This window comes from Cupressus sempervirens, chromosome 9 (assembly GCF_028749045.1).
Source record: "Cupressus sempervirens isolate cs-2001-9-10 chromosome 9, ASM2874904v1, whole genome shotgun sequence".
Lineage (NCBI taxonomy): Eukaryota > Viridiplantae > Streptophyta > Pinopsida > Cupressales > Cupressaceae > Cupressus > Cupressus sempervirens.
Window position 1 is genome coordinate 584,447,850 of NC_143126.1, and position 13,433 is coordinate 584,461,282.

The 13,433-nt window shown below is 34.3% G+C and overlaps 1 pseudogene; it reads left to right on the plus strand.

Moving 5' to 3' along the window:
• Window positions 1–13,433, plus strand: part of LOC149540028 (uncharacterized) — a 38,954-nt pseudogene that overhangs the window by 1,032 nt on the left and 24,489 nt on the right.

Below are 13,433 nucleotides of genomic sequence, written 5' to 3' on the forward strand. Positions count from 1 at the left end.
ACTTACATCAATCCAGAAGACAAGGAAAAATTAGAACTATTACTAAAAAACTGGACCATAGATAGTAAAAACAAGGAGGATAAACTCATTTGGGCAGCTTCAAAGGATGGAAGCTATAAAGTTAGAGATGGATATAGGATAAAAACCAATTCATAGCAATGGGATGTCAACACCCTACCTTTGAACCTATGTTGGGACCCAACAAATCTTCCTAAAGTGGGAATGTTTCTCTAGGCAGCTATGCAAAAGAAAATTCTCACAGAAGATAGGATTAGGAAAATGGGTTTTGAAGGACCATCTAGATGTCCTCTCTACAAAGAAGAAGAAGAAAATGTAGAGCACCTCTTATTCTCATGTAAATTCTCTCAGGAATGTTGGAGATGGATAGAATGGAAACTTAATTGGTCTTCTCCTATAGCAGGAAGTTGGCAAGGTCATTTGATGGGATGGCCAAAAGAGGATCCTAAGAAAATATATGGAAAACTCTAGAATATATCACCGGAAATAGTCATGTGGGAAATTTGGAAAGAACGTAATCATCAAATTTTCTCAAATCAATCTCTCTTAGAAACTACTCTATTCTCAAAAATAGAAGTAGCAATCTCGAAAGTCATGAATAGTGATCTTAGAAAAAGAGCTAGAGAAGAGGGATCCTTCTCTGACTGGGATGCAGAAATTAAAAAGCTATGGCCACTATTAATTAATCCCCCATTAACATATAAAAAGAAAAACGACCTTGCTAGACTCTCCTACAAATGGGAGCCTCCCCCATCTGGGTGGAAGAAACTAAATTTTGACGAGGCATCAAGAGGAAATCCTAGGAAAGCAGGAATAGGATGTATCATTAGAGACGAATCAAGGAATTGGATTACTAAAAGATCAGAATCTTTAGAAATAATTTCCAATAATATGGCTGAACTAGCAGCAGTAGAAGAAGGAATTAATCTATGTATTAAATCAGACATTAAAAAACTTATAATAGAAGGGGACTCCCAAATTATTATTAATGTGCTTCGAAAAGGAAGCACACCAAACTGGGTGCTAAACTCTAAACTAGAAGCAATTATAAAGTCTCTCTCGACATTTGAAGATATAAGATTCACTCACATATTCAGAGAAGGCAATAGAGAGGCTGATAAATTAGCAAATCTAGGAGCTGATGGTATTAATTCCCTAACTTTCAATCATTAAAATCTGCACAAACTGAAAGGGACTAATCATAACCTTACCAACCTCAATATCTAGTAAGAATTTGCACACATTTAATAGAATACCTATCTACGAGAAATCCCTCACTACCGCCAGTAATCTTTTCGATATAATGATCTTGACAGGAGTCCTATAAATCATTTGCATGCCTCTTCATTATTAGATATCTAGAAAATTCAACTCATCTGCATCGGCTATTTTTAGGGGTTTTCAATACATTCTCTCAGCATTTGAGTTTAGCTGCAAACTAGGCAATGGAATAGGCTAAAAATGGATTCAAACATCAGTTCGTTTCGTGCTTATGAAAACTGCACAATGGCTTTCTGTGGGCCAATAACGCAAGAGCGATGGAACAAGATTTTAAGGCCCATAGATGACATGAGCCGTGTAGCAGTCAGTCGAGCTTTAGGAGAAGGAGTATTCAGTTATGACTACTCTTGGAGGACTAACAGTGACATAGTTGGGCTATGGATAGGATGTTTGGCTCGGGCAGGAATTGAAAAATGGGATATCATCAGGATTACCCACAATATTTTTGACCCTTGTTGGCTAGTGGGCTTGGAAATTGTTGTAGCAAACATTGACACTCGGCTCTGAATTCCTCTCCCAAAAGCATATATGGAATTTGAGGTCAACAGTCAAGAACTGGAAAGGAGTCCAAGACACCCTTGCATGGTTATTAGGGATAATATCAAGTTTTACAATGAATGGCCGTATATGAAGACAAGCATAAATTTTCTAATGAGATGGAGGGGAATTATCGAAGATCAAGGAAGGGACTGGTTGATTGGTTATTTGAGGGCATACGATGCCTATATCCAACCAAATGTGGATTTCAACAACATGGAGGAAGTAGAATTCTGTCTTCCAAACTATGACAAAACTAGTAGGAACAGATCAACATTTGAGTTTCCCCTTGGTTCAACAGTTGGCTCTCTGCATGAAGCATCAGAAATTATAATGGTACTCAAAAAACAAGTAATCCAGTGGTTAATATGAATACTATCATATATCAAATTTTGGCTTGAATCACCCGATTTTAAAGCAAGGTGATTCTGTAGATAAGTTGTAAATGCTAAAACTTCAAGCAAATATGGCTAATACTCTGTTATCATATGTATCCCTCTTTTAAAACAGGATATAGGGGTTATTGTACAGACTAGCATATATTAATAGAATATATATTAAAAATTTACACAGTTGCATGTGGAGTTGGAATTTGCTTTGCGTGTATCTATTTCAATAACAGGACAAATTTCAATAGATTAAAATACTAAGTTTTGATGTGTCAATTTAGATAGTAGTCCACGTAATTGAATTTTCGAAATCTGTAAATACCCAGATATTATAGATGGATTTTGGTTTGCCTTTCCCTGGATTCTAGTTTAATTCAATTAGTGAAACAATCTTCATCTAACAATGTAAGGAAATTAATCTTTAAAAGATTAAAGAACTTGGTTCACATATGTAATATTATCTTTATTTCAAAATCTCTAACACTATAACATTAACTAAACAATTATAAAAATTTATTCAAGATAGACCTTTTAACTATTAAAAATCTAATTAAGGGAAGTACAAATTGAGCTTATTAATGAGTTTCCAATCTCAGCCAGTAATTTATCCTAAATAAAAGGACAAGGTGGCTACTTATTATAATTATTTTTGCTTTAAGATACATTTAACCGTTAACATTTGTTGATATTGATGATTGTAGACAGATCGTGATAATCCTCCCTCCAATCTGATTCCTCCTTGGAAGACATTTGTAAAAATCTGGAAATTTTGATGTTAGCACTGGGGTATGCCCCTTTAAAAAAATTTATTATATAGGACTAAGGTCCCGAGCAAGACAGGAGGTTTTCGTTCCCCATTCTTTCCTACTTGTGCCCGTCAGAACGAGGAAACACTTGTATTTTATTCAATTATAAATAAAATGTATCAAGGCTTAGGCTGTTTGCCGAGCAAATAATTAAAAAAAAAAAATTAATAATTAATATTATTAAAATTAAATTAAACTTAAATAATAATAAACAAATCGCAAATACTATATTCGATATCCCATTTAATGGGAAAGCCGCCTATCGGCTCGACTGCCAATGGTAGTCACTACCTTGGCAGCTACTGCTAGGGCAGCAGCAGGGAGTAAAAAGGGAGGAGGAGAAGGGGGGTGCAGGGGGGGGGGGGTGGCCCCCTCCCACTTAATTATATATATTTTTAAATTATGTTTTGTAAAACATAAAAGAGAAGCCTCTCACAAACAATTCCATTTTTAATATTTAATAATGCAATTACACAGTAATTACCAATTACTGTGTAATTGTATGTGTGTGTGTGTGTGTGTGTTCTAATATAAACTTGGTATACAAACCCAGATTAAACAATCGAAATCGATAAAACAAACTTGGCTTTCATTACAAAACTCATAGCCCAATTTTTACCAATCAAATTACAAATCTCCTAAAACTTTCTAGACAAGGGTTTCAATATAAATAACTCATTTATAGATGTATTTAAGAACAAATAATAGCAAATTTCAATACAAGGGTTTCAACCCAATTTAAAATTCTGAAAAAAAATAATGCAACAGACACGGAGAAGACAGAAGTTCAAAGAACAAAACTACTATACAAATTAACCATGAGATCCTACCTAGATTTGATGCTAAAATGACAATCGCATGGAGCACACAAATAATCTCCTTTTTCTAAAAACTTCCTTCCCTAAAAATCGCTTCTCCAAAATCGTTGGTGTAAATGCAAATGAACTCTAGATCTCTGATAAAGAGTTATCCCCTAATTTGGGGCTCTGATTGTGCAATCACGCAAGGGAACTCACTGATCAATTTCTTTTAATTATCTTATTACCTTTTACATCTTCATTCACACTGTTTGCAATTAAAAAATATCTTTATTTGAATAATTAACTTTCTCTCTTTAATTAATTTACTATATTTTAATTTCATGCATAAGCTTTATGCAATTTAATTAAAATAAACTTTATTAAATTTATGTTTTCTCTCTCTAGTTAATTATGAGACATTTTAATAATATATGTATTAATTCAACTAATAATGTTATTTAGAGTTTATTATTAAAATAAAACTCCTAAATTAATTATTATTAAATTAAATAAATATAAAATGCCAAAATTAGAACTTTAATAAAATCTCTTGAATTTAATTAATTTCTTAGTTAATTAAATATCAAATTTCTTTATAAAATTTCTATTAAATTAAATCATTAAATTATCTTTTAATTTGATTTAATTAAAACAGAAAATCGTCACAGACCCACAAGACTAAATACAACAACTCAACTAAAGACAAAGGACAAAATCAAACTCCAGGGTCAAAGTCATGAATTCATGTCACTTGACGAATTCAGAAAGGTGAAACTAACTAAGATACTTACCCTATTTTCTAGGACAATTGGCTTACGTTAGGATTTGGACTCAAGAGTTATCTCCCCACTTATACTATTGAAATACTGTGATAGAGTATGCTCATCTTGGCAATTTAGGGAAGTCGATACTCAGTACCTATAATCTACATAAAATCCATGCATGTACAAACACATATGATCTAAACTAAACATGCAATGGTAGGAAGTGGTACATCATGTAGATTCTGACTAGTGACTACGACTCCCTCAACCACATTAGAAACATCAAACATAAAGAAAATGTACAGTACACCATACACATGCAATTATGGGGTAAGTAACCATATAAACTGTATATAATTAATCCACCTATCTAACCATCATGAGATAACTGAAACCACTAATTGAACATATATATCATCATCAAAATAGTCATGAAATAACTAAAACAACTAAGTAAATCATCACATATAAAAACTGAGTATGAAATACATTCTAAACAATCCGATAACCAAGTACCGATAATCATAAAGCAAAATTAGAAAACTGGCCTAAAAGAATCTAACAATACAACAGAACAGTCAAGTAGGGGTAGGCATTACAATTCTTTTTGGTTTAGGTTTTGTTGGGGTCTTCACCTTCTTCTTAGGAATTTCCTCTACCTCTTCTTATGCTTCATCTTCACTTGCATCTTCCTCTTCTATATCATCACCCTTTCCTTTAGTCAGTTTGAGAGGCGAAGTTGATTTGGCAAGATTCTTTCCTATGTTTTCCAACCTCTTCCTTCCTCTCTTTAGAATTTGAGGAATCTAAATCTCAAGTGAGATTCTTGCGTTGGATTCCTTGTACATTCCAAAATATGGAGTCTTGGAGTCCATAGGCTCATTGATGAGAGCCTCAATAATATCTCTTGTATCATCAATATTTACCTCATATGCTACAGGTTTTACCCATTTAGTCCTAGGTTGGACTGCTTTTATATGAACTTTGTCACAGTTAACCAAGAAGCATATATCTTCCTCATAATCATCTACAAACTAGTTAGGCATCCTAAGCCTACTCTGCATCCTTTCCTTGAATTTATCAAAGTATGCATCCATGATGCTTTCAAATTTCTCACCAATATAATTTATGAATTCATTAATATGATACAATATTGTGGTGTCCTTCCTCCAAACAACATTTCCTTTTGAAGGAAAGAATATCTAAACATAGAAGAATAAATAGACTAGGAGTAAACCAAACTTATAGGAATTATTCTTGGAAGCTCGAATACTCTCCATGTTCTTACTCAGATGGGTGCATTGAAGCATGGTAAGGTCGAAGGATAGATTCTCCTTCATGACCTTGCATTACAGGTCTATAGCTTCACTTGGCACGTTGTTCAAATGGCTTGAAATGTAGATTTTGTGTGCAATGACATGAATGCAAAACTTGGTTTCCATGTCAGGCACATTATTCAATTTCATACCTTTGACATCTCGTTCAACTAGGGTTAGCTTTGCCAATTCTGCCTATCGTAGGGTTTTGGTAGCCTTTGACTTCTCCAACATAGGATACCTTATTATCCCATGAATCATCTTCTTAGTGATAGGATAGGTCTACTCCAACCAGAATGACATGTCATGAACTCGACTTAGTATAAGACGAATCCATTTGATTCAAAAATTTATTTCTATGTGGATGATGTGAGTCAAACCCTTGACCTCTAGATGCTTGTGTTTTGGCGTCAACACATCATTTTCACATAATTATACATGGATTCCTTAATTCTTGGATAGAATAGTCATAAAATGATCTGATATTGTGAATAAGAATTACCTTAGGAGAATTGACAAGTGTGCTCCTTTTGGATCCTTCTCCTTGGCAATTGCTAGATATCTAGCTTGAATTTTGAAGGAATATAGTCTGAAATCTTTACCAACATTTTCAAACCCTATTTGCCCTTTGCAATAGAATATGTTTCCATATTGCTCAATTGATGAAGGATTTGAAAATGGTGACTCTGCCTGAGACTTTCCTTCAACAAATTTCTCCAAGTCACTTTAGGGGCTGGAGGAGTGTTGTGCTCTTGAAAACTCTGAAATTGTGGTGAAAAATGAAACTTTGATTTCTTCCTTTTATCAATTTTCAATTTTATGGCTCCATTAATGCTCTGTACATGGGTAGGTAAATGATGCTTGGTTAGCATTAGTAGACCATGCTTGATTGAGTCAGTGACTTGGTCAAGTCCATGTATGCTCAATTAGGTCTAATAGGTAACTCGGTTAGGTCTAATAGCTCAGTTAAGCCTAAGGAGTAACACAGTTAGAACTAATAAATTGGTCAAGTCTATGACTTTTTTCTATTCAAGTGCATTTGATATGTTGATCTGAACTTTCATGCTTGGATGACTGGAACTGATGTGCAATATGAATTTGATCACAACTCTAATGGTCTGCTTGCATGTTCAAACATAGATAATTGAATTACCTAATCCATTTTCTTGGGTGTTAATAACCTCACTATTTTCACTTGAATTTTTTGGAGATTTCCTCACCATTGCTACTTCATTTGAGTCCTGATCTTGTCAACCTTTGATTTCTTTTTATCTTCAACTTTATCTCTATTCATGCAATTCTTTTCTAGATGACCAAGTTCTTTGTATACATAACATCTTTTGGTAGGATTTCTCTTTTTAGGTGAGTTCTGATGCAATTAGATCCTATGTGTCCAAACTCTCCACATAGATAACATACGTACCAAGTGTTGTAGTCCTAACCAAAGATTGCTTTATCAAGTTGTTCAATATGATTCCAATTCTTGGTTCTACACTCTGAATATTTATGACCTTGATAAGTAGGAGATAATAACAATAGCAAGTCAAATTGTGATATTGCTATCAAGATTTAACTATGATATTTATGACCTTGTTTGTTGCATGTAAGACATTTTCCTTCAAACTTGGTTTTCTTTGTACATTCACTTGCTCTATGTCTAGGTTTGTTACAACTATAACATTTGCCATTAAATTTTGATTTTCCATTGCTCCAACATTTGTTTGATGTATGCCCTACCTTTCCATAATTATTGCATGTAGGTCTTTTATTGTTTTGAGATTCTTGTTGTGATGATTCTTCTTGTTTAGTGTAGCCCAATCTTGCTTTTCCTTAGTGTCTATGCTGATATAGTTCAGTGAATTGATCCATGTTTTTTTGTGATCTCATAATTCTTTCATTGGTTTCTCTTTCCACTGTAAGATCATTCATGAGTCTTTCATTTTATGTCGTTAGATTGATGACTTCTTTATTTTTATTATTCAACTAATTTTCCATATCTACCTAATGTAGTGAGAGTTGATGGATATCATTGTCCTTTTCTTCTATCCCAGTGTTGAGTAATATTTTGTCTTCTTTTGCCATATTTTTGTCATTTTCAGCTTGGTTCTTTTGTTCCATGACTTCACATATCCTAACTGAATGACTCTCTTGTTCTCTTTTCAATTTTTTGAATTCTTGTAGAATAAGGTTTCTTCCAAGTAGATATTCAATAGCTACATCTTCTTCATTTGAGTTTCTCTCTTTGAAAATATCTTCAATTTTTTCTTCCATGTATAGATTTTCATTCATCTTCTTTCCAATTATTTTCTTCTTTTCAAGGATTGAGAGGGTTGATCCTTTAGTTTCTTGATTTGTTCCATGGCCACATGTAGATTCAACTTCTCATTTTCAATGGCTTTTGCTAGCTTGTATACTTCCATTGTCTCTGATATTTTCTCTCAAGCTGCTAAATATTTGATAAGAGAACCTCACTCTAATACCAATTATTGGAATTGTAATGCAAGCTAGGTGATTGGGGGGTGAATTGGGAACCACTTAAATTTCTTCTACATAACCCACTTTGTTAAGTTGTGTAATCTACTTGTGTTCAAGAAACATAAAGTAGTAAAGTAGCAAAACCATAACACAATATTTGGTAACCCAAAAACCCTCCAAGTTGAAGGTAAAATTGTGGTGGGGATGACACCCACAATGCTTCACTATTGTAGTAATAAAGTTGGCCTGTTAAGGCTTACAAATGGTCACTTCTAGTGATCTTACTTGGTTAAGAGTAATAAGGATTATTAGGTGCAGCTTATGAAAGGAGTTTTACATTACAATCAAGTATGTACTTTGTTAGTATTTTTTGCAAAGGACTATTAGGTCCACTTACTTAAAGGATTTGGGATTGATGCACCTATTAGAATGAATTAATGGATTAATCTTTGACGTGCAACTCTGATTTTTAATGAAGATCCTTTGAAGTAAACTGATCACCTAACTGTGATAGATGAGTCTCTTCCTTTCCTTGGAATGGTTGTAGAGTTATAACAACCTTCCCTTCCATATTTGCTAATGTTCTTCAATTACAATTCTTCCATAGCTCCATTTTGGATAAACAAAATACTTCATAATTATATCCATCCAAATAATTCCTTCATAGGCCAACTACAACATAACTAATTCCAAAAATAATTACCAAATCAACTCAGTGTTGTAACTCAGATCCAATGGCTTACTTGGGCAATGCTGAAGATACTTGGGCAACATTGTCACCTTGTCTAACTCTGGCACTTGACTGATACTAAATGCTCGGTTCATGTTGATCATTCAATAGATACTTCTGACTCAGTTCAAACTACTCTTCCATCTTGATCATTATATTGGAACAAGAATACTTTGCTTAACTTAGTTCTCATTGGAGCTCAACAGATACTGTCAACTCGGTTGACGCTGTAGCTAAGTGGAAATTGTCAACTCAGTTGATGCTTCTTACTTTCTACAAGCTTAACATTCATAGTGTGGTTCCTTTATGAGCTCGGTTAACACTCTAGATTTGTAACTTGGTTACTACTACCTTTCATTATGATTAAGTGTTTTGACACTAATTGACAATATATCTTGACATGAGATTAACAATCTTCCCCTTTCGAATTAATGAAAAAAAAATTAACATGCATAAGATTTGAAATCAAAATTCTTCAATCAAACTCCCCCTTTGAATATGCTCTATTTTGTAGCTCAATTTGCATTGATGCCTTTGCAACTCAATTTGAATTGAAAACTCTGTTTTTGATTTTTCAAAAGTTGTTTTTGTTTTTTTTCTTTTTACATATCTGTCATTCTGTACATATTGTCACCTTAATGCGTATAAGTATGTACATATACTTCCTCTATATTTTTTCCCCCTTATTTACTATACTTTTCTCCTTGTATACTTTCCCCCTTGTTTTTGTTACAGATGCCAAAAATTTACAAGGTTATACCAAAATGAGAAAGAAAATCATGGTGTACCTTCAAAATTACAGAAAATGTATTGTGCTAGTTATCTTGTAGCACCTTCAAGATGTGTAGATCAATTTGAAGCTTCGTTGATAACTCAACCATGTGATCTGCAACTAATAGATTTGTGTCTTTGACTGATGTCCTTGCATGATCCATTCTCTTTTGCATGGTGTCCATGTGGGGAACTATCATTCTTTGTATATCAATTAATGTTTCTCTTATTATGGCCTCTTTCCCTAGCAAATTTGCTTGAAGATCTATCAAATATCTAGTTTTTTGCAAAATGAATGAAACTAGAGCTTGGATTGAGTGCCACTTGATTTGCACTATCCTTCAAGTCAATGCCACATTTGGCTAGTTTCTCTTTTATTTCCTTGGAAAAGTTAGTGGAATCACTTAGCTTTACAAATAAAGATACAACATTGTTTATAGTAATTTCTAATGTAGAAATTAAAGTAGATAGATCTACTTGATCAATTGCTATCTTATGTGCTACATTTTCTGGCACTTTGTTCTCGAACTTCATTTTAGCTTTCATAAGGAGTTTAACCTACCCATTAGTATCTTGATTAAACTTATAAACAATATAAATTAATTGATCAATGATGGGGGCTTTATCATTTACCTCTATAGATAGAGCATCCATAAATATTTCTTTGATGTCTTCCAAAACTTTACTTCTCTCTTCCAGCCCTTAGCATATGTTGCTTGGCTCTTTTCTTTCATAATTCTCCCAAAATATCCATTTGTTCAACAGATAGATTGGATTGGTTCCAATTTGGGATCACAATCTCCTCATTTAGATCTATGCCATCAATAGTCTTATTTTTGCCTTTGCTCTTGACTGTTGTGGAAGGAATGATTTCTTTACCTTTGTCAACCAAGTCCTTCTGTTGCTGAAGCTTGGTCGAGACTGTGGAAGCCTATTGCTCGATTACCTCTGGGAGAGAGGTCAATGAAGGTGTGACAATCTTCACTTCACTTCTTTTTTGAACTAAGTTCAACTCAACGGATGTTGCTCAAATTATGCCCCAGGTGGAGTGGAGGGAAGTGATGCCACGACCTTTGCAACAATCTTCTTAGCATTAAAATCCTTGATTGTCTAAATCTATGGAAGATCTCCTTCTTTCTTGATATCAAAAATTGTTTTCGACATATTTTTTGTGGACTAAACAATATTTTCTATCTTATTGGAGAAAATTTGGAAATCTTTAAACTAGGAGTATGTCTACCTTCATAATCAAACATTACCTCCTTGATTTCTTTATCAAAGAGATCAGACATCAATTTTCTTATGGTTTTCTCTCTTATGTCATTTTCTAATTTCACTGCATTAGCCCAATGGTGAGAAACAACCTTCAATAAGGCTTTAGGAGCTTACCCTATAAGCTCAAAAGGTTCATATTTCCATTTTTCTACCTTCTCAACCATTGCATCTTCAATCTGCTTTTGCTCATCCTTGCTTCTTGTCTCATATCTCTGATATGTAAAATTTGTCATTTCACTGCCTTCTTTTAATATCTTCAATATTTTCTCAAAGGTAGGTGGTGATTTCTTGAGCAAGATGATAGGAGTATTGTCTTCATCATCATCATCGTCTTCATCATCAAGCTTCAATTTCTTTCTTTGCCTCCTTGGCTTGATGGAAGTAAGCACAAGAGTAGACCTTGTTGTTCTCTTTGGTGGAGGTTTTGTTGGGGTCTTCACCTTCTTTTTAGGAGGTTCCTCTACCTCTTCTTTTGCTTCATCTTCACTTTCATCTTCTTCTTTGTATTCCTCTTCTATATCATCACCCTTTCCTTCAATCAGTTCAAGAGGTGAATCTAATTTGACAAGTTTCTTTCCTATGTTTGCCTCTTCTTTCCTCTCTTTAGAATTTGAGGAAATTGAATCTTAAGTGAGATTCTTGTCTTAGCTTCCTCATATGTTCCAAAACATATAGCCTTGGGGTCCATAGGCTCATTGATGAGATCCTCAATAATGTCTCTTGTATCATCAATATTTACCTCATATGCTAGAGGTTTTACCCATGCAATCCTAGTCTAACTGCTTGTACATGAACTCTGCCACAGTCAAGAAGGAAGCATATATCTTGATCATAATCACCTACCAACTACTTAGGATCCTAAGCCTACTCTGCACCCTTTCCTTGAAGTCATCAAAGTATGCATCCATGATGCTTTCAAAATTCTCACCCATCTCATTTATGGATTCATTAATCTGATACAATATTGGGGTGTCCTTCCTCCAAACAACATTTCCTTTTGAAGGAAATAATTTATGAACATAAAAGAATAAATAGACTAGTAGTAACTTGAACTTACATGAATTATTTGTTGAAGTTGATGAAAGATCAACCACACAGCTCCCAAGAATTACTTGCATGCAAATACCTATCATAGAAGAGAGAAGTAAAAAGCTATGGAGGTTGGAATTGCTAGATACATAGATGAGACATTCTTGATGAGCAAAAATAGAAATTTCTATAATTGTTGTTTAGTGTGGAGCCTGATCAGTCCCCAAGTGGGAGATTGTTAGATTGTGGTGACTGATCAGGAAAGTACTGTACATATTTCATAAATAGTGGGGAAATTTTTTTTTGGGGCAGTAGCCGACATATTATGGCTGACATATGGCCGACATGTTATAACCCTAAAGTGGTTTAATACTTGTATAAAAAGGGCTTAGGGTTGGGTATTTTTCATAATGTTGTGATACGAAATTGGTTCTTGCGGTGGTATTGAGTTGTAAGGGATTACAGATTGTAATCAGGTTGTAATCACTGGATTGTAATAAGATCAGACTTGCTATTTGGTGGACGTAGCTCAGGGATTGGGTGAACCACGTTAAATCTTGGTGCCTTGTGTTCATTTCTGTGTGTTTTATTATTTTCTGTTATTGGTTATATTTGCATGTAGTTTTTATTTCTGTTCGTGGTTTATCCTAACAAGTGGTATCAAAGCGAGGTTGTCTTTCAGTTATCGTCTGCAGGAAAGTCTCACAGTTAAGTGGGAGTCTCACAGTTGAGTGGGAGCGATGGCAGATGAGGGTAAGTTGAGGGTTGACAGGTTTAATGGGCAGAACTTCCAGTTATGGAAGATGCAAATGGAAGACTATTTATATCAGAAGGATTTATAGAAGCCGTTGGAAGGAAAAGCCAAGAATCAGGGAACTATGTCAGAGGCTAAATGGGATCTTTTGGACAGAAAGGCACTCGAAAGCATTCGGTTATGCTTGGCACCATCGGTGGCATTTAATATTACAAAAGCAAAGACGACAGAAGATTTGATGAAAACCCTAGCGACACTGTATGAAAAGCCTTTCGCTTCAAATAAGGTATTTCTCATGAAGCGTTTATTTAATATGAAAATGGCAGAAGGTGGATCTATTGCAGATCATTTAAATGAGTTTAATACTATTACTAGTCAATTATCTTCTGTGGGTATCAATTTTGATGAAGAAATTAGGGCTCTCTTGATTTTGTGTTCTTTGCCTGAAAGCTGGAATGGCTTGGTAATGGTGGTGAGTAATTCTGTTC